Genomic DNA, 21951 nt, shown 5'->3' with positions numbered 1-21951 from the left:
CGGGTCCCCATACTCTCTGCACCCGGTTACGGGTGTGCTCTGGCGGAGCTGCCCGCATGGGATAAAGTTGCCCGTCCAGCCCGGATCAGGGGGTTAAGGCGTGGAGGAAAAGGATTTGACTATCCTGAGGATGGAAAAGATGGAACAGTGTGTTATCAAAAGATGGTGATGCGTGCATTTTACGCCGGCATAAGAGCTTGGCGACTGCGCATGCACGTCCTCTGCCGAGACAAAATTCTTACCCCAATGGTCCGATTACTTCGTTGAGGACACATATGGACTTACTGGACGTTCCCGACACCATAACTTCGTTTTAACGCACCGCACCCAGCCGTTCAATCCCTAAATTCGATTGATCTTGGCCCGCAGTTTACCACAGGGATTAGCGCCCAACCCTCCGCCGTCCTATCTCACCAAGCTTCACCACTCCGCCGCTAGGTGGCCAGCCGTGGTCGCTTACATCAAAGGCGCCGACGGAGAGTTGCCGATCCAGGAAATCTCTAATCCATGCCTCAGGTGAGCTTCCGTGGAGAGGGGAGGGTCCGGGAGGCCGGTGACGTCGTGTCGATTTCGCTGCCTCAATGGACCGAGCGGTGAGCGGGGCTGTATTGCGGTGTTTGTCGCAGACGGTGATGGTCGGTCGGTGATGGCTGATGGTGAGTGGCTCTACTCCGATGTCCGCCGGCTAGTGCAGTGAGTGGCACGCAGTGAGTGGCGGAAGTTGGCGCGGCGCTAAGCCGGTGACCCAGCCGGCCTCTCCGGCTCGGATTGAGAGCGGCTGGCAGCGCGGGCCATGCGGGATACACCGGTGACCCGATCCACCGGTTTGTGATGGTCCAGTTCTTCCGTCCCGCTCGGCGGCACCGGACCACAGTACTTACGCTGACCTGAGCTTTAGCTGATCAGCAGGGATAGCAACTCCATCTTACACCAGTCAGGATTAGGATTATCTGGCCATGGCTCACACGCAAGCTCCGTAGCCATGACACCCGCAGCATGTGGCGATGAATCGCTGACGCTGCGTTTGATCTGTCCAAAATGCTCATTCATTGGCCAATGGCCAGGGAGAGCATGGTATAACCTTCAATACCTATACCTTTGCATTGCTCTTGATATTTATCGTGGGGGATATATACGAGGTACCGTACCTACCTACCTAGGTACCTACCTCGTAGGTAGGTACCTACTTGCCTACTTGACTCATCCAGTGACTCACTTGCAGAAAATACCAGCACACTTGCCCAACATACTGTCCGACTATCGCCACGGCGCGCTGCGTGAAAGCACAATTTATCGAGCTGTTCTCCACAGTTACAGTGACATGCAGATTGGATCATCGAAGCCCGGTAGGTAATGATTCGCCTCTGAAACTACATAAATGCACGCTCTTACTGGTTGAAATCCAGTGAGAGAAATCGAATGTTGAAATAACTGGTCAACGTTTCAGCCATTCAATATGAGTGGAATATTCCTTTTGGATGTATTTTCACATTGTTTGAATGACTGATGAGAGTATTTTGATGTTGACACTGGACGACAAACAAGCAAATCGACCAGTGGTTCATACGGGTGAAAGCTGAAGAAAATCGATGAGCGTTTTGGATAACATGCAAATCGAAGGTGCGTTTGATGCCTGTCATAACCTAAAAGTTCGCGATGCATACCTACTCGTAACACAATTGCAACATACTATTTAGCTTAGTGGTGACAATCGAAATCGTGCCTTTCACGTCCCTCGTACACTCCGCATCGAACATAATGATGCAATGCCATTTCGGTGGTTGGTACTGCTCAAGTGACCTCATCCTTGTAGCATGACGCTCATATCCCGTGTTCAGTGTTACATCTGTAATCTGTTCCGTTGAACATATATGAAGACGTCTGTGTTCCTCAGACTCCTTACGGCTGCAATAAGTGATGCGTGAGACCATTCTTACGCCTTCATCACTGAGTCAGACAAAAAGTGAATCGGACCGGAACTGACGAGTGAGCTGGTCAAGTGACATGTACCTAGATGTTGAAAAAATAAAAATCAACACAAAGAGTCGCTGTGACAGGACCAGGCGGAGGGCAGTAGCTCATAGCTGTTTTGTTCCGGGCTGCGTAGGCGGAGTAATTCAGTTAGCTCGTGATGGGTGGGCGACTCTGCTGAAGCGTACCGGCCTTACGCCGTCAATGCGGCCGGTGGAGCCCAGGAGGGGTCGGGATGGGGATGGGGTGGAGTGAGGTAACCTCTCGACGGTCCCGCTGTTAGCCCGGTACGGTTGACAAGGTCAGAATGGACCCCTGTGACCCGTGACCGGCCACAGAGCTGTTCCACTCACCGAACCGTGAGCTACCGACGCTTCCAGAGACTTTCACTCGACGGAGCGCTTATTGCATTGTCTGCGGATGATGCGGCTTTTGCAGGTAATTATGGAATTCGGTGAGGTTCATTATATAATCTTTTATCCTAACTACTTTTGATGACTTTTGGTGCTGTATGACAACGTAAGTCACATTCATGCTTATGGGCAGGCCACTGGCCAGCCTACCGCCGTGATGCGTCTTCGCGTGCAACTTTTGGATGATGCATGCGAATGATAATTGCGTATGCCGACCCACAGTAATAATTGAGAATCAGTCTCCATTTGGGTTCGTCTTTGTGTCTGTCTCTGTCTTTTTAGGATGCTACGAGGAACACTCTCCCATAGTGGATCATCTTTGGTGCAATGTGCTTGTCCTTCGGGCGAATGCCGCAGACCAGACTCCCCTCTTTGTGCGTCTGTGCGTCCAAGCCCTCGGAGCAATACCGCAACCGAGTCTCCCCTCTTGGAGGGTCTTTGTGTCCGGGTGTTGCGTCTTTGTGTCCGGGTCCTGGGGCGATTTTGCCGACCCACAGGCTGCTGCGGATGTTGCCCAATTGGGACGATACGGCAGTGGGCGCCTGAGTCACGGGCGAGAGAGGGCTGACCGGGGTGATTTGAGCTTCTCTGTGTTCCGGGACGATGGTGCAGTCTCCATTGCCTCATCGCAACGGAAGTTGCCGACAGTGAAATGTAGAGGGATGCTTCGGCTCGCTAGAGTTCATTATTCGGTGTCAGATTATTTTTACATAGTAACTAGAATAGATACTAAACACTGTAGATACTAAAAAGAAGACAAAAGAACGAAGGTATAACCTAGTGGTTTCAGGCGTAGGTGGAGTTTTTATACTATAGTTTTAATGAGGTGTCCAATCCAATGGACACTTCATTTACTTTAGCAATTAGGTACGATGCATAGAGTTTTTACTTGACAATCGCACGAAAGAAGCGTTACATCCAGTAACGGCTATATTTAATGATGAGTTCGCAAAATTATGCTTTCCCCTGGTCACCGATATAGGAAATCCGAGATATGAATTTCAGGCATCCGGTCGCCCTTGCACCATTTGCTGAAAGTTTCAATGAAATAGTCGCCCTCGCCGCCCTATAGGTGAATCTATGCAGGGTATTTTTTATGGTGAGGACACTTAACGATGGGACACCTCATCAGTTGATTTACCCAATAGGGCTATGTGCGATATCGATACGATGCATGTGATAAGGCTTTTAAAATTGGAGTCTCTCTTCGCTTGGGCCGCCGTTCTGAGATTTTGTCATAGAAGTATGTACCGCGAGGGAATACTGTTATAAGCCCCTTACGTCTACCGTGCTGGTTACTGGTCCATTCGATGCCCTCGGAATTTTTCCTTAAAAAATGCAAATCGCTCTGTTTTAGCTCATACCAACTACCACTCTGCAGTTTGCATCCCATGATGCATTTCCGTTGCAGAACGGTAGCGTATACCACGAGTGACGCCACTCATCACTAAAACCATGGCTGCGTGACTGCGTGACGCCGTGCTGCAGAGCCGCCGTTACGTGAGCGTGCCGCATCCGTGACGCTGCGCTCGACCGTGCGTGACGGCTCGGGTGGCGGCGCTGTGACGCTGCACGGCCGGGAAACGGGGCCGGCGCGTGACACCGTTTGGCCCGGCCGGCGAGCCCAGCAGACCGCTGGCACCGTGCGCACACTCGGTGATTCGGAAAGGTGGGAGGCTCGGTATTGTTTGTTCGTTTTGTAGGGTTAGGCTCTTTCAGTCTGACGAGAAGGTTAGCGCTGTGTGCATACGATATCAGTAGACTGGGGAACAGAGGTAACTGCGCTGCCTTCTTCGTAGTAATCAGCCATCTGTGCTCCATTCCCGGGCAGGACGAGTGACGGTTATCTGATCGCTCGATGGGGTTCACTGAACCAATGCAACTCCTATGGGTCGTCCGTCCCTCCCCTCTGTCTCTCCGTCTCTCCCATCTATCCCAATTCCCACGGAGTCTTCCTTTCTTCCACTGTGGTCTGGTCCGTGAGCAAACTCGATACCCTGGCCCCTGTCCCTGACAGGGAACACGTGGAGCCTGTTGTCGTGTTGAGCGAGGTCCGCCGCTGCATCCCTCGGTACCGGCCGTACTGCAGCTGAATGAGATACCAGCAGAAGGAAAACTGGCACAGCTTTATTAGCATTCAGTGCCGTTCCCTGCCGGCAGGTCTCCGGCCCTCCCATCTCATTACGGTAACCGGACAAAAAGTCAAAAGGAATAAAGTCAAAAGACAAATAGTCAAAAGACAAAAAGTCAAATGCAAAAAGTCAAACGGGATAAAAGTCAAAAAGATAAAAGTCAAAACGGATAAAAGTCAAAAGACAAAAAGTCAAAAGCAAAAAGTCAAAATGTGCAAAAGTCAAAAACGCAAAAAGTCAAATGACAAAAAGTCAAAAATGCAAAAAGTCAAAAATGAAAAAGTCAAAAGGATAAAAGTCAAAACGGAAAAAAGTCAAGACAAAAAGTCAAAAGCAAAAAGTCAAAACGTGTAGAAGTCAAAAGACAAAAAGTCAAAACGAGTAAAAGTCAAAAGACAAAAAAGTCAAAACGGAATAAAGTCAAAAGACAAAAAGTCAAAAGCAAAAAGTCAAAACGGGTAAAAGTCAAAAGACAAAAAGTCAAAAAATGAAAAAAAGTATAAAATAGAAAAGTCGAAGTCAAAGTCTGAAATAAAAAGTCAAAAGGATAAAAGTCGAAGCATCGATCTTTTCATCTTTTGAAAAATATTATACAGCGCAACGTACCCTACCCACTGAAGTTGTAAGGAACATGTGAGTACGCGAGAGATTCTGACAGGTACCGGGGTCCGCAGCAGCGGGGCAGGGACGCTGGCTGCGGTGGTGGGGCCCACGCTCACATAATACGCGTTGAGCGCTTCCGGCGTGCACGCTGGCGCAGCAGCAGTGGCACTCTTCCCCGCCCCGATCACCGGCCGCAGCACTGTCCACATCCTCGCCGGTCCTGCCTCACGCAGCTGGTCAGCATAGTATGCCGCGTGGTCACGTCTGATGGCCGCTCGACACTGCCGGTTCACCACCGTATACTCGGCGCGCGGGCCGAGCAATGCGCGCCGCCGCGCCAGCAGCGCTCGCGTGGCGTCCGTGGTGCGCGGAGCACCGGGCGGCGGCAGCCCCTCCCCCATGGGAGAGGGTGAAAAGCAGTGCCTCCTCTAAGCAGTTTTGACTGGGGGGCCCGATCACGGGCAATGACTAAGGTAACCCCTACCAAAAACGTCTAAGACTAAAAAATGACTAAGGTACCCCTCAGTGACCAGTTTGGAGGATGACTGCGGGGGCTGCAGCTCCCGCAGTTAACATGTTAGAGGAGGCATGGGTGTCGTTTTGTATAGGCATGGTAGGGCCCGAGCCCTACCAATAATTTTGGAAATTTAATATTATGCCTATGGCGTTGCGTGGAAAGAATCGCTTTGAATTGGCAAAAATTTACATTAGAGCCCTACCAATAATTTTCGGAAAGTGTCGCCCCTGAGAGGAGGCCCTGGTGAAAAGCCAAAACCTCAAAATAAAAAAATACCATGTGATTAACGCTTAAATGACGTCAATGGACTTAAAGTAAAAAATACAAAAGACGAGATAATTTCAAAATTTTGAGTTGCAATTTTTGTCCCCTCAACTTTCAACCTACCCCATCAACTTTTCAAACGTTCCCGGGTCACCACTGCCCCATCGTGCAATTCAAGTGCTATGGCAAAGTTTTATCTGAAAGTTTAAACGTGCCCGATAGACTGGACGCGGTCCCCTCCGTCCAATCACGCTCTCTGGTCTCTGTACGGTCATCGCTGACTGGTCCAGCATCCAACGCGCTGGGTTTATAGAAATTTGGTTAAAGGTAGTGTGCCAGCTTTCCTGGACCGTATGGAGTTAATTACCCCGTTTACATGAGTCATTCAGCCTAAACGGAAATATCCGATTAGCCAGGGAACGGAAAAATGCGTTTCGGTGGCCCCGTTTACATGAGCCTTATCGGAAAAATCCGTTCCGGAACGGATAATTCCCTTTACGCCGGCAGCCCGAAAAATACGGATATTTTGCGCATTTTTACATGTCTGGCGCAGCTCCTATCAAGCATTATTTGTGCTTGTTTTAGGCTTAATTTACTTGATTCTTTAAAGTTTTGTATGTAGAATTAGAAATAATCATGGCACAAGCCATTATTTTACTTGTGTGCTGTAAAAGAAGCGTGATTAACTGTCAGAAAGCAAGAAAACAATTGAGGTCTTGGACAACATTGAAGAGCACATCTATATTGAAAGTCTTTTTGGTTTCAGAAAAAGGCTAAGACAGCTCATAATAGTCATAGCTCATCATGATTGACCTCCAGTAAGTTGACAAAATGAAAATGCATGAAAGGATGTGCAGGATGGTGCCACACTTCAGAAAACATTGGTATGAAAGTGGGTGGTGCGGGATTGTGCATACATTTTGGTTAGCACATTTGAAGCACTTGAATATTCCAGCATTTTATTTTCATTTTTTGCTTTTAGCTGCTCAGTTCTTCAAAGACAGGGGTCAGATCAGTACTAGGTGAATTGTGTAGTAGATGTGACCTGTGCTGTGCATTGCATTGCTTGACTGTCGAGTGCAACACAGGATCCATCAGTTCCATGTGTTTTATTCATATCAGAAGTTACATCTACTCACCACCAAACTTTGAGACACTATCAGTGCAATTTTCAAAATGCATCATAGAATAATCCACTCTCAATCACACCAGGTAAGATGTGAAGATGAAGTCCGAGTGGTACCTATGTGGTTTGGTAGGTTGGTTGACCTTGTAGATTGGTAGGAAGTAGTTTGGCATGATAGGTTGTAGGCATGTAGGTGTGTTTGAAGGATGGTAGGTTGAAAGTTAGGTTGGTAGGTAAGGTTAGGTATGATTCTACAAATTCCACAAAACTTGCCAGGTACCTGCTTCCACCATCCGAGATTAACCAAACTTTCAGAGGCCTTCCCACCACTGAAGAATCTACTTCTTTGGAACAATTATCTAAGAACATTTAAATATTGGTGGGGGGGGGGGGGCAGATGGCAGTGTCACTGAGTAAATTTGGCTGTGTGTCTTGTGTATATTTTGGCATGCAGCCAAGTTCCTGTCTCAACCAGCCTGCGTGCCCTGCCGTCTGGTGGCTGTTCGCTGAAGCATAAGTTATCTGAATCACTGCTAGAAAGTTTGAAGTACAGGGACCCGCAGTTGCTACTGTACACATATATTACCAATTTAGAATTGCGCTATTATTTGCTAAGTGCTGGCCATTGGAGAAAGGAAATGTAGTGCAAAGTATGTAGGAATAACACATGTTTGCTCCGAAGACGTATGTTTTGTATAATTCCTCTTACCGCAACAGATATTCTTCCAAAACTACAATCGTGCTATTTTTCCGCGCCGGCTGCCTCCCCAGAGCCCGTCCTTGGTATCGCCTATAGCTTCCGTTCCCGCTACGTGAATGAAAGTCACGTGACTACTACAGGTTTGCGCTCAGTACTAACACACCTAGCCCGAGGGCCGGTCTGTAGCGGGGAGGGGTAGAACGCCAGAGCTCCAGCGCAGTGGAGGTGGTGGTGGCCCGTATCATAAAGAGGCGACCGTAAGCAGAACTACAATTGCCGCAGATATAAGATTTTGATTAAGTTTTCTTTAGATGTATTGATTGACAAGAAATTGCAATGCTTATCCGATATAATAAAACGGTGTCCAAGGCCTTGGAAGAACTATAAAACATATTCAGCAACGTATAAATTTCTGATACAGGCCATGACCTTTCACCTTGCCTCCGGGGATGACCGCTCAGGAAGCCACATACCGAACGAATCGAGGCCTCGCAGCGCGGCGGCAGAGGAGGCGGATAAACCATCGCCCAGATCTTTCGGTTACTTATGTTTCCAGAAGAAGGGGGGGGGGGGGGGGTGGAGGGTGAGGGCTGTTTTCAACCCACTCACCAATCCTTTCCTTATTAACTTATAGCTTACCGAAAAATGCAACACAATGGTGGCCGTCACGAGATGTAGCGAAGAGTGCCTCAGCCACACCGGTTTTGAGTAAACTTTAAGCATTGGAATTCAGGCCACTGATCCTGAAGCATTATTTTATTTTTGTCGTGCATAAGCTGGGATGACGTGGTTCAAGTTAATTGCGAAGAAACGGTTTTAGTTTCAGAACATTTCAGAACATTTCAAGAACATTTCAGAACATACGTTTGTTGCAAAATGTCAAATAGAATGTTGACGTGCTATCCAGATGATGGAATTTATTTAACACAAGAAGTCAAAAAGTGGCATCGTTAGTCATCCTGCATACCTATAAATCGATTCGTCATCTTGGTTCGAGCTCAATGAGCTCAATAGTTCTTTTCGCAGATGATCGGTTTCGTTTTCTTTCTTTTTTTTTGGGGGGGGGGACAGATTATGAGCCAGTAACCACCCTCCCCAGTCCCACAAACAACAATTGTTGACAAATACTGTGATGGCCTAAAAAATGCCCTCAATTGTGTTACGTAGGGGGGAATGAGGTAAGTTGAGCCGCTTTTTGTTTTTCGTAAGCTACAGGCTAACTTACTGATCATTTTTCTGCGTTTACGGGTTGGACGGACAGAGTGGTGATTTGCGCATGTAATGGTGGCCAGAAATGTTTCATACCGCTTACTTTTGTACTGAAAAGGCTACGTCAAAAATCACGTTGCTCATCTTACCCCATGGGCGGGGTAAGCTGAGACACGTCGTGGGGAAAGTTGAGCATGGATAGAAAAAGCGAACCTTTTCTTTTCCCGGGCGCGGCGAAGAGTGGGCTCTTTTATTTACTCCATGGCATAGATACTTATGGCAAAGTTTTTTCGTCCATCAAAAAGTGACTGTTTTAAGCCTTCCAATAGCTTGTCAATTTTCTATCACGGAAGAAATCATTTTATCCTTCAGATAATCTGCAAATCACTTACAACTTGTGTAATCAACAAAGAAAAACAATTTGCTACCATTTTTATTCAGCAGAAAAAGCGCAGCTCAGTTTGGTTTTCGACAGCGGAGACAACAATGGCTTATCCGGCTCATCTTCCCCCAGGTGAAAATGGCTCATCTTGCCCCACCCGTGGCCATTTTCGATTAATGACACCCGCTAAGGAAAATAACCATGCACCGCAGATAACAACCATCTCATTTTAAAGGCAAAACATGTCTTAGTTATCAGGGGCGATACCACATGTTACCGAGTGCTGAGCGTGAGAACGTTACCGTCTCACGTGAAAGACTGCAGCATCGTAAGCGAACGGCACATGGAAGCTCAAGTCAATTAGCGCCATAGGAGCTGAGAAACATGGGGTGGCTAAACTTGCCCTTGGCTCATCTTACCTCATTCTCCCCCTATTTGGGGCTCTCAACTTTGATTTGTTAAAGTTGTTTGTCTGTTCATTATAAAAGCTGTCAAATTTACCGTATCATTAAACTTTTATTGAGTTTGTATTTCACACTTATCTAAAATGAACAATTTTGTCACTGGCTTCTTTTATGAATGGAATTGGATGGTCGCATGAATGAACGAATGAATAGCTCCATTTGAGCATCAGCTGAAATCAATCCTAAAATTTAATCTACCAGTCTGCAACGAAAAGGTTTAAAAACCGGTGCAAGTTAGGTGCAGTTTCTAATCTATGCCGTTTTTATTAAGTGTCTCATAGCTCCTTAATCTTGAGCCGCTTCTCTTACGATTCATTTTATGTGGTGCTTACTTTGTTCAAGAAGTAGTATTCGAGCTCGTTGGTCTTAAAAACTGCTATCGAAGTAAATTAAAGTGTTTCGGGCTTCGGCACTTAAAAACCAATCGATATTTAACCCTCACCCACTTAGGCATTTCTTTTCAGCGTCTTATATGTAGCGGAGGGGCGCAGAAACCCTCAGCCATTCATGAAAAGCCAGAGCTTCGCTGAAAAATAAAAAAGAGCGAGCTACTCGTGGCGAGAGAAATACGATGATTTGAGGGCCCTGGTCATCGCTGACGAGAGAAAGCCATTTTTTTATTTATGTCCTGGTCAATGCTGAGATCCTAGGTCACTGGTTGACCTTCCAGATCAGGTTAATAACCCAAAAGCACGGAAAATTGGGTCCTGCTAGAATTTCTACAAGTGAAGTTTGCTGGGACTTTGCTTGCTTCTGACGCCGAATTTGCACTTGCTTTGATCAAAGATGATGTATCAAAGCATTTGGGGTAGGACGGGTCACGCCAGATCACCCATTAGGCGTTCTGCCGGCTATCCATAGAATGTTAACCCTCGCCCGTATAGGGGGGGGGTCGAACGGACCCCCCATGGGTTTTCGCGAATAACTCGCGTAAAAAGCGGCCGATCGCAACGAAACTTTCAGTACCCTCGCGTTCATCAATTTCACACCTACCCTGAAAATTTCATGACCCTGACCCAATTTACCTTTGACCTGTGACCTACTTTTCGAGACCATGTTTGGCTGGAATCGCGATTCGGCGTATGTCGGCTCGCATTAGCCGCGCGTTTGCAGTCTTTTCGTGGTTTCAAGCGTTCAAACATGTGATATGATGTTGCCCCCATGCATTAGGGTTGGTTTCAAGGTCACCTGAAGGTCAGGTCAGGTCATTGACCTTTGATGAGCTCGGTTCACTTTTTCGAGTTTTACATGTTTCTATGCCAGTTTTTGGAGCTGAATTCGAATTTAGCAACCATATGAACATTTACGAAGTAGTTTTGGTGCCTTCGTAACATGTTACGAAGCTGTCAGAGGCGGTTGCCACCTACTACGAATACCCTTACTGGTTGACCTGACCTGACCTGACCCGACCTGGCCTAAATACATGAAGACATCATCTGTGATCAAAACTAACATAGTATTTGTGATCAGCACCCCGAAAAACCCCATAGCAGCCACACTTTACGATGTTCTAACAGGTCCCGATTTTCCCGCCTTTGGGGTCATTGACCTGACCTGCAAGGTCAACCAATGACCTAGGACCTTAAAATTGGGCATCATCGGCTTCCTCTCGTCATGGGCAACACGCTCGTTTTTTCCGCGAAGCTCTAGCTCGATCAGGGGCGAAACGGCAAAGGGGGGGGGGGGGTCCAACGGACCCCCCCCCCTATACGTTCGCGGCTGGAAAAAAACACCAATACGGGCGAGGGTTAACCAGCACTTACAGCCTTGCAACATATTGCATAGGCACTATAACTGATACCTAAGTATGTCTAGTTTTCAAATGCTAAAATGAGTGCTAAATTTCAAACCAACACTTCCTAAAAACCACAGTAAAAAGGTGTACTGTAAATTTAAGGAAGTTAACCGAGATCATTTCAAGTAAATGACCTTAACCTGAGTTTCACGTGACCTTGGCACCCACAACAATCAATGAGACAAACATTAGATAGTATATTTCACATGTTGTCACGTTGCTAATCACGAAACGACTATGGAAACACACAGATGTGCGCTGACTTTCAATTGCTATTCTGGCCTGACATGATCTTGAGAAAAATAATCACAGGTTAAAGGTAATTTGGTTCAGGGATTTAAAATTCTCAGACAAGATGCAAAAATTATAAGGGCTATTTAATTTTCCGGGAAGTTGTAAAATTGATTAACTCCAGGGCACCAAAGAATCGTCGCAATCCTTCGCTTTGCCGCGATTTTTTGGTGAAAAACAGGGGGCACGGTCTACTTACCTCTACTTATATGTGTGGTGAGGGCTAATATTCATCTTATCTGTGTTATTAATATGCAACAATTTCTACATGAACTGAGACCAGTCCATATGGGTATGTTTTTCTCACGGACAATGACAATATACATAAAAACAATGCGAATAAAACCAAACGTTTCGGACAACAACGTGCCTTCGTCAGTGGAGAAAAAGAAGTGTATAGGTTTAACATCGATGAGAACCAGGGCTGCGGAGTCGGAGTCGGAGTCGGAGTCGGAGTCGGTCGGAGTCGACAGTTGTGACCGGAGTCGGAGTCGGAGTCGGAGTCGATTTTAGAAACCCGAGCCGGAGTCGGAGTCGGAGTCACCGAAAATCTGTCGACTCCGCAGCCCTGCTAGGTCTGCGGAGTCGGAGTCGGGAGTTGGAGTCGGTCGGAGTCGACAATTCTGCCCGGAGTCGGAGTCGGAGTCGGAGCTGGTTTTTGAAAGCCGGAGTCGGAGTCGGAGTCGGAGTCGCCGAAAATCCATCGACTCCGCAGCCCTGATTGAGAACTATATGCGGCACCGTCTCAGCCTGGCCAGCCGGGTTGCCGATAAAATACACAAATGTTTATAAGCTTCCATGATGTGCTTAAAAAACTGCTGAAAATATATCTTAAAAAAACAAAAATAACTACTTCATCGATTTTATCGAAAGAAAACATGTATGCCTAATTACTTATTTCTTGCCACTGACGGAGGCACTTTTTTTGTGCGAAACGTCTGTTTTATTCGTATTGTTATTGTATTTTCATTCCCTGTGAGAAAAAAGGATAACTCTTCAGTTAGTAACCATAACAGCGAAACGGCTTAATGTAACATAATTCACTGTGTATACGAAACCTATAAGTCCCTAAAAATAATCCCATTTACAACTTTTAAAAAGATACAGCTTATACAGCTTAGGCATATAATTTTTGCTGCATTAAGATAATATTCATTTATCTCCACAGAATATGGTAAATTAGTGCTGCTGAAATTCGCTTTCGAAGCGTCTCCTCCAGGCATTCCACAGCTCTCGTGCCATTTTGGATCACGGAACATGGCTGGGCGCAGGACAGGCCGTCTGCGAGCTTGGACGGACCACGTGACCACCTCCCCTTCCCCTCACTCCCGTCCCCTTCCCCAGCAGGGCGTCCGATCTAACCGCGCCCCAGGCAGTCGGCTCGGTCCGACCCTCCCCTGGTCGAGCCACGGCCCGGTGCCGCCTGAGTTTGTGCCGGGTGCAAAACTGGAGCAGTAACTAGCGCCGGAACTAGTAGTCAGCACGACCATCGTCAGATGGCAGGAGTAAATGGAATAAGCAGTTCCAGGTTTCAGAAGGAATGGGGCAGGAAAAAGCGCTGAAAACAATGTTTTGCTGATATAGCCATAAAAGGTTCACTGAATTAGGAGAGCAGCACATCAGTTTAAAGCCCTTCAGATGGTGGTTTTAATAAGCACACAATCATTTCCCAATTCGCCTCCAACGGTGTCACAGGCAAAGAATACGCTGAAATACTAGTGTGTACAGAAGCAACTGCGGGTCCCTGTACCTAGGTAGAGAACATTTTTGGGAGCATGTACTAAAGCAAAATAAATCAAGCATCATATCCAGTGTACCAAGCACTAAATGGCACTACCATGCTGTTCCAAGTGGCTATAGGGAGCGACTGGCTGGGAAGGCTATGTTGGTGGCCCTGGAATTGAACCCTGATTGTTGAATCTAAGAAATAAGGAAATTACCCCTCAACTAGAATGCTTCCCTTTTGAAGCATAGGACGTTCCTCTCAACACTTATGTAGGTACTTCATGAATCTGCCACAATGGCGCGAAATCAGGGGCAAAAAGTGGATTTCATTGTCATTAGACCTACCATTCAACATAACTATGTATTTTGATGTGTAAACTAAAAAAATTCATCTATAAAACATGCATAGTCATGTCATTTTCTGCTAGATGCGCAAAAAATCCGTTTAGGACGTCAGGCCTAAACGGATTTTTCCCATTAATTCATCGGATATTTCCGTTCCGCGTAATCGTCATTTTTGCGCGCCCAAACCAGTTTACATGAGTCGAAACTTGCGCACTTTTCGCTAAACGGAAATATCCGTTCTAAACGTCATTTTCGCTGACTCATGTAAACGGGGTAACTGGCCCAGATAAGGAGAACCGGATTTTTAGAACTTATCCATACCTTCAAAACTCATGGAAACGTCTTAAATTCTTCAAATTTTGAGTACCCCAGTGCGAAATTCGCCCCGACGGGTTGTCGGTCGTACCCCAACCACATTTCACACCACTATGAACAATAAATGCACACACTGAAATCGCTATTACCGATATGCTCATCCAATCAAGTTTCGATAAACCCGTTCATCATCATCTCCTGCGGTTTCGAACACGCCTGTTAGGTGGTGCGGTAGACCGCGCCCAAAGCCAGGGCCCCGGTAACGTGAGGTAGCCGAGTCGGGGCAGCGTGCGCTGACCCAAGCCGGGGCCGCGCGTCCTCCCGGTGTCATGTGATAGCCCGGGGCTGCCCGCGGGGATGCGGTAGACCGCGCCCAAAGCTGCGGCCCCGGCTTGGGTCAGCGCACGCTGCCCCGACTCGACTACCTCACGTTACCGGGGCCCTGGCTTTGGGCGCGGCTTCTGCTCATACTTTGCGTTGGGCCGCGCGCTCTGACTTCGGCCAAGAAAAATGCGTCAGCTGATCATTGTCATTCTGCCACTTGCGTGTGGTGAAATGGGGTCATAACTTAAGAGACGGCTTTTTCATATCAATTATTTTACATAAAATCATATTTCAAACCATAAATAATGTTCGACAGCCAAATAAAAGAAACAATACCAATACAGGCTTACAGTTTAAGGCTCGACATTGTGTTGTCTACGATTAGACAGCTGATAACTCATTCCCGTACGTCGTAACTCTATAATGACCTTTACTTATTGTCTTCGCGATTGTTGCCGACGCCTGTTTGCAGGTCAGCCCACTACAGTTGTTATACATATCGAAAAACCGATAAACTTTTAGGCGAAAAAGGCACTATTCCTGGCCCATTTTTTGATTTTTTTGCGACATTAGGTAAAAACAGAAGCTTCTTATCCTAGGAAAAATACAATGGGAAATCTTTTAAAGGTGGCACACTACCTTTAAAAGAAATGAACATATTTTAATGAACGAATCCATTAAGTAACAGGGGTGTCGTTTTCCGAAAATGATTGGTAGTGCCCAAAGGCGGCGGCTGGCCATATATGACGGGGCTTACAAGGTAGGGTACCCCCAAATCTGCCTTTCTCATCGGATTTCGGCCACTTATTTTTCGCCCTGGTCACTGACAAGACTAACCGAAATCTTAAAAAACACAAAAAAAAAACTTTGGAAATCTGGGTCCACAGCGGACGCCATGCACAAAACGTGCAGTTATATAGGCAATAGTGTCGGAGGAATGCACGCCATTCTGAAAGAGGCCCACATCGACTTAAAAGGACGGCTGTGCTGAAAGGGGACAGGAACAGCTTTGAGGGCCCAAGCCGACTAAAAAAGACGGCTGCGGGGCCAGGAACGGTTTTGAAGACCCACGCCAATTGAAGGGTTCGACAACTAACGAGGACTGGAAACACAACGATAGTTAGAAAGACCTGCTTGCCAAAATAAAAGGATGACAGTACGAGGGGCGTTCAGAAAGCTACGGGCCCGACCATGAAGGAGCAGAGAGATACAGCATCGACTCATTAGACCAAAAAGTTCATTTATTCAAATAAACACCGTTAAGACAAACTCATTTCGCGCAGCGCTTCGCGAGAGCCCTCAAGGCCTCCATAACCAAGTGGGTTTTGGACCCATCCTGCACGTCCAAGACGGCTGATTTCGTCTCCCTGCTGTTAGCGAGGTTGCCGCTGCTAATTTTCTTATGTTGGGGAAGAGGTGGCAACCACTAACCAGAGTGTGCAAGGTTCGGAGAGAAAAAGTGGATGCGACAACAACTCGAAGCTCATCGCTTCACTGTTCGTCATCCCGCCCATGTACGCAGGTGCGTGCAGTCGCGGATCAGGTGCACACTTTACGTCAGCTTCCCTATAGCCTCTCCTCGATGTTCGATGTTTATCGAATGGACGCACATCATCAATTGTGTGCCCCTGTTTTGGAAAGTTGACGAGCGGAGGGGGGTCGCATCGACCCCTCCCCCTGCCAGGCCGTGTTATGAAAAATGCCCAGGGCGAGGGTTAACGCTTGGTGCCTTTTCTGCACTAACTACTATGAAACGAATCACTGCTCTCTTCTGGGCGTCGCCCATCCTATCCGAAATGGCGAACTATGCTACGAATAGAAGCCCGAATCTATCACAGAAGAGACTTAATTAATGGCCACTTACTTAATTTGCGTAAGTGGACATCCCAATAACACATCATTTAACACACCGCCTTGCAGGCCAAAATTCCAACTCCTTCATTGTTCGGCCCGAAACTTTTTGAACGCCCCTCGTAGTTACGAGCTTCAGTTTTCGGGGTCTGATGCGGTAATGACCTGGCGTTGAACCCTGGGGAATCAGGCTGCATCACCCACTCAAATCAATATACCTATGGCCTATTCTGGAGCACTGCGGCACCTTCCGAAGTCGGTGTAGGGCCTCCAGCGGCTGGTGTGGAGACGGATCGGGGTCTATTAGGGGCGGTCGCGTGGTATGCGGGACTCAGAGGCAGTTATGGACCTCTATAACCAATTGCGTTTTCGAGCCTCTTAAAATCCATTAAGGACCGGAGTCTTAGACACGTGAAACCTCATTGTCAGCTGCATGCACCTACTGTGGCTAGAGCCTTATTTATGTACTTGCATATGTGCTTATTTAATATTTGCTTACCTGTTTATTTTGATTTTTTATCAACTGATAAGTGACAAGAGATTGGTAGGGCTCAGCGAACATTGGTAGGGCCCAAATATGTAAACATTGGTAAGGCTCGGGCCCTACCAGGCCTATACAAAACGACGCCCCTGACTTTTGTGAAACTTGGTAGGTATGTAGGTAGGTAGGTACAGGGTGGGGCAGCATAATCGGGAATAAATATCAAACGGGATTATTTGGTCATGAATCTAAAAATATAGCTCCAAGCACTATTTTAGCAACATCCTATCAATCGGTCACCTTTTACCTATCCCTCATCCTATTTGACCGCCCTCGGCGTCGATGACCTTCTCAAGGCGGGTCCAAAAGCACGCGCATGCACGTGCAACCTCCTGCTTGTCCATGATCGCCCATCAGCTTCGTACCTTGCACTGAAGACTGTTTTTACTGATGATAAGTTGTTCATTAAACTTCTACCAAAAAACGCTCCATGTAAAGAATTTGGTCGGATTTAAATCGGCGGAGTTGAAGGACCAGAAGTTTTTGGTTCATCTCAGGTGGAGGTGCCCTACACAATAACATGTCGTCCTCACTGCAGTACCAGCACGGACAGAGTCCTCGTAAGACGTGATTTGGACCGTCAGTGATCCTCTCTTCCGACGGCTCCACGTGAGTCTGCCAGAGTGCGGTTGTATTTACCAGAGGTGCTCATTTTATCCGGGCTCGATGAAGTAGGGTGCACCACGTGCACCTCCCTTGAAGACCACCCATAGGTCCATCACCCCAACAGGATGTTTACTTTGCATGACCGCTGGAATATTCTCGATACAATCCCCTATATGGCATGCCATTCTTTTTTATCGTATTTCAGTCGGTGATAAGATTTTTTGTCGCTGAAGTTTTGAACATTGTTTCTTTTTAATATGCTCAAGTGCTTCTTCCTTATATTCAAGTGAGTCATCTTGTATGTCCTCTGCTAAGAGTTATTTTACGACGATTACGTTAACCTGTTGTCCTAAGTATCCCCACACAATCCTTATCGTCCGTGATAACACGTTGACCTGCCCAGCAACCTTTACGTGGAATTGCAGGGTTTTAAACAAAATGTTCTTGTTTTACTTGTTTAACATTAGTGTCTATGGGCGCGCGCAAAGCACTTGGAGCACCGTCGAACTATTTTGCTGCTCTTTTCCAGGAAGTTGCATGCTCATGGATGTAGTCATGTCAGATGATGCACAACTTTTGGGCGTTTCATTGCCATAATATAATTTATAAAAATAATGCCATGCCTACTCATGATCAGAGCCCAAAAAGCATTCCCGATTATGCTGCCCCACCCTGTAGGTACCACATAACTTGAAATTACTTGACGTAATGACATGATGTGGAAAGTGAAAATGATACCTAGGTATTGATGGAAATTTATGGACTTAGGTACGCTACAAGAAGATTGAATTGGTCAACCAATTCAAATTCAATCTACTTGTGGAGTAAGTCTATAGATTTTTATCAATAGTTACCACTTACCATTGAAGTTACTTGCTATCATGTTGATTTTATACATAAGAACCTCATTCATTTTATTTGTATGACATGTTTGAATGCAATTTTCTCAATAAGTGAAGAAAAATGTTGGTAGTGCTCAACAACACATTGGTAGTGCTCAGCTGAACATTGGTAGTGCTCGGGCACTCCCAGGCCTATACAAAACGACGCCCCTGTTAAGTAATAAAATGAAAATGATTCACAGGTTATTATTACATGTGGGAGCACTGGCGCTGGAACTTTCTCAATGTTGGAGGGGCTCGAGGCAGTTTGAACTCATTTCTTTCCATGCAACGCCATAGGGTTAATTACGAGCGAGCGAGCGCAGCGAGCGAGCGAGTTCTTTCGTGTTTAAGGCAAAAATCTGAGTATGCGCGACCCGGCCCGACACGACCCGACCCGACACGACCCCATCACGCTCTTCAAACCCTTATAACTCAAGAACCGCATGCCGCATCGACAAGCGGTCTTCTTTGCTGAATACCACTTGGATGTAAAAGTTGTATGGCATGGACACCATGTTGTCTGAGTGTCGATCTTAGCACGTGGCGCGTGCTAAACTTGGGGTACTTTGCACACACCCGAAAACTATTATCCTCAATAACCGCACAACGGCTGGACCGATTATTTGACTTTTTCCATTTGATTTTTATCATTTTGACTTTTTTGCCGTTTTTCACTTTTTGTCTTTTTGACTTTTTGCATTTTTGACTTTTGGATGTTTTGACTTTTTGCCATTTGACTTTTTGACTTTTCGCGTTTTTTGACTTTTTGTCATTTGACTTTTTGCTTTTGACTTTTTGCGTTTTTGACTTTTCGCCATTTTGACTTTTCGCCATTTTGACTTTTTGATATTTGACTTTTTTGCTTTTGACTTTTTTCGTTTTTGACGATTCGCCATTTTGACTTTTTGCCATTTGACTTTTTGCTTTTGACTTTTTGCGTTTTTGACTTTTTGCCATTTTGACTTTTCGCCATTTGACTTTTTGCTTTTGACTTTTTGCGTTTTTGACTTTTCGCCATTTTCACTTTTTACCATTTGACTTTTTGCATTTTTGACTTTTGGACGTTTTGACTTTTTGCCATTTGACTTTTTGTCTTTTGACTTTTATCCGTTTTGACTTTTATCCATTTGACTTTTTTCCATTTGACTTTTATCCATTTTGACTTTTGCATTTGACTTTTTGTCTTTTGACATTTTGTCTTTTGACTTTTTGTCCTGGAATCTCTCATAACAACGCTTCACGTTTAAAATGAAGCGATGAGATGAGAGATAGTGATGTAAGGCATGCCTCTTGTATTTATAGTTCAATGGTACCTGTAGGTGATGATGGCGATGTCCGATGAGCGTGACCTACCGTCACCCCACCGACCCTGTGCGAAGTCTGTTACGACTAGGCTTCACGCCATAGCCTGACCGGGATGCTGTGGTGCTTTGGTGCCATCTCGTCCTAGTCCGTATGCGAGCGGCAGCCCCAGCCGCTGGCAGCCCACCCGGCGCTGCTTCCTCGGCCACCCGCCGTACCGTGCCGGCCGGCGTGTGGCTCAGTTCGGGGCGGCCGGGTCAGCTGACCGGCCGTGCTCTCTATGCACCGTGCGCCGCAGGTCGTGCACGGTGCAGTGTGCACGAGTCGACCGGTCAGAGCCGGTCCCCGGTGGGTCTGGTCGGACCGGAGCGACCGGTGGAGCGGAGGAGGGCTGCTGAGGGAGGGTTGACGGGTCAAGTGACACACTGCAGAGGCGGGGTGAGGGGGGGGGGGCTGATGGGCGAATAACAGGCGGTGGTGGGTATGACAGACAAAAGGACGGTTGTCGGTTGATACTATAGTTCAGTGTGTGCTAGTGCTAGGACAGGCTGGCTCTGACTGATTCATTCTGTGTTACGCTTTTTACATAGACAGTTGAGAAAGGAATTCAACCACCATGAAATCGCAAAGTACAAGCGTGCGTTGTTAGTTTTCGACTAAGATCTTCATTAGATGTTAGGTTAGGGCCATCACAGTGATTAGCCAGTGTTACACACCGGTAGATTTCTCACCTGATCTGCAGCTTGACCTGTTGAGACGATGGCGAACTGCTGACGAGATTACGAAATTAGAAATTTACTAGTTGCATTCCATCTCGCAGAAACAAGCTTGTCTGGTGCCAGTGAAATAAATCAATTGAAATAGTCACTGCCAACGAAAGTTACAGACGGCGATTGAACCACTCTTCCTTACGGCCCGTCACACTTGGTTATAAGGAAGGATCACTGAGCAGTGCTCTTCTCCGCGTTTCGGCTCTGGCGCCGCGCTGTGCCGTTCAAAACTCACGCACGAACACACACTGTGCAGCTCCTCACTGCGCTAAAGAAGCACAGACACACACGCGCGCGCAGACACTCGGCGAAGAGCACACACGGCGGCGCGGCACTGGAGGCTGCACTGGACGGGTGCACTGCCTACCGCGGCGGCGCCGGGTGCAGGTCGGTGGGTGGTGCCAAGAGGAGCGCCACGTGTGGCCCCGGTAGTCGGGACGGCTCAGACGGAGCTGCAGGGGTGGCGGTTCAGGAGGCCGGCTCGACACAGCGCAGCTTGGTTTCAGAAATCACGACATGTGGGGGTGGGGGGGGGGGGGGGTTGCCCTCCTTCTGCAACATCCAAGAACGCTTCTCTGGATCCGCCAGTGGCTGTCTTCGACACTGCGTTCGCTAAATGTGAATATGCTCCATTTTGCATTTGACCTAACCGTGACCCGGCACGTGGTTTCAAAATGTCAATTTCAGGATTCTTTCAGCGGCGAATAGGCTAGATCTTTTCAACGCTGCCTCGTGCGGCTCGCTGCGATGCTTTGTGACGTGTCGCCGTCGGTGACAATCTGGGGGAGGCAAAGCCCCCCCCCCCCCTTTAGTCATTTGCATTCGGCTGCAGGCTCAGCCGAGCGCAGGCTGAGAGTAAAATCGATCATATCATTCCGGCCGCCCACTGTATTGATGTTAGCTTCACTGCTTTTAACCCTCGCCCGTATAGGGGGGGGGGGGGGGGGGTCGAACGGACCCCCCCATGGTTTTTCGCGAATTATTCGCGTAAAAAGCGGCCGATCGCGACGAAACTTTCAGTACCCTCGCATTAATCAATTTTACAGCTACCCTGAAAATTTCATGACCCTGACCCCAATGACCTTTGACCTGTGACCTACTTTTCGAGACCATGTTTGGCCGGAATCGCGATTTGGCGTATGTCGGCTCGCATTAGCCGCGCGTTTGCAGTCTTTTCGTGGTTTCAAGCGTTCAATCATGTGATATGATGCTGCCCCCATGCAGAAGGGTGGGCGTCAAGGTCACCTGAAGGTCAGGTCAGGTCATTGGCCTTTGGTGACCTCGGTTCACTTTTTCGAGTTTTACATGTTTCTAGGCCAGTTTTTGGAGCTGAATTTGAATTTAGCAACCATATGAACATTTACGAAGTAGTTTTGGTGCCTTCGTGACATGTTACGAAGCTGTCAGAGGCGGTTGACACC

General features: G+C 47.2%; 1 protein-coding gene across 1 annotated transcript in view; it reads right to left on the bottom strand.

The window, feature by feature from the left end:
- The window catches only part of LOC122373509 (serine proteinase stubble-like), a 59183-nt gene extending 38359 nt beyond the window's left edge, over nt 1-20824 (bottom strand). The window contains exon 1 of the mRNA XM_043351642.1: nt 20492-20824. The gene's annotated coding sequence lies outside the window, so the exon portion shown is untranslated. The remainder of the gene's footprint in view (nt 1-20491) is intronic.
- Between the last annotated feature and the right edge of the window lie 1127 nt (nt 20825-21951).

Source organism: Amphibalanus amphitrite, unplaced genomic scaffold (genome assembly GCF_019059575.1).
Source record: "Amphibalanus amphitrite isolate SeventyFive unplaced genomic scaffold, NRLGWU_Aamphi_draft 001507F_arrow, whole genome shotgun sequence".
Taxonomy (NCBI): domain Eukaryota; kingdom Metazoa; phylum Arthropoda; class Thecostraca; order Balanomorpha; family Balanidae; genus Amphibalanus; species Amphibalanus amphitrite.
Note: the sequence above shows the minus strand (reverse complement) of the source record. Positions and strands in the feature narration are given on the sequence as shown.